Here is a 718-nt window from a genome sequence, read left to right on the forward strand (position 1 = left end):
TACACCTGGGAATTCTGATCATTCACATAAACTTATCGGACCATTGTCTGCCAATCGTATATATGTTCTTGGATGCACTCCTTATTTCATAGATATACCTAATCGTTCAGCCTGTCCACCCATCTATGCACCCATATACCCATGTTTGCCTTCACTGACAATGCAGTACCATATGTGCAAAAGGGTTCATCTTTGTTGTCTGTACCTCTCATGTACCTCTCTTTGTCTTTCTCTTCCTCAATGCCACCATATTGGTCACTCACATTTGGTACATTGCCCTTCTCTTCACCCAAATCCATGCTTATCTCTATCTATCTAACAGTGTTCCCTCCCCTCCCACCCCTGCTAACCAACAAAGTAAATTTCCTTCTATAGATAAACCTTTCCTTAACATTTACAATAACGGACTAATACAATATTTGTCCTTTTGAGATTAACTTATTTTACTCAGCATAATGTCCTCCAAGTTCATCCAGTTATGTGGTGTTTTGCAGATTCTACATTATTCTTTAATGTTGCATAGTATTCCATTGTGTGTCTGTACCATAGTTTGGTTATCCATTCCTCAGTTGATGGACACCTAGGTTGTTTCCATCTTTTGGTTATTGTAAATAGTGCTGCGATGAACTGGGTGTGCATATATCTGTTCTTGTCATGGCTCTCACTTCTTTAGAGTATATACCTAGTAATGGAATGTTGTTGTTGTTGTTGTTGTTAT

Source organism: Orycteropus afer, unplaced genomic scaffold, assembly GCF_000298275.1.
Source record: "Orycteropus afer afer isolate SDZICR_OR568_19922 unplaced genomic scaffold, OryAfe1.0 scaffold00144, whole genome shotgun sequence".
NCBI classification, from domain to species: domain Eukaryota; kingdom Metazoa; phylum Chordata; class Mammalia; order Tubulidentata; family Orycteropodidae; genus Orycteropus; species Orycteropus afer.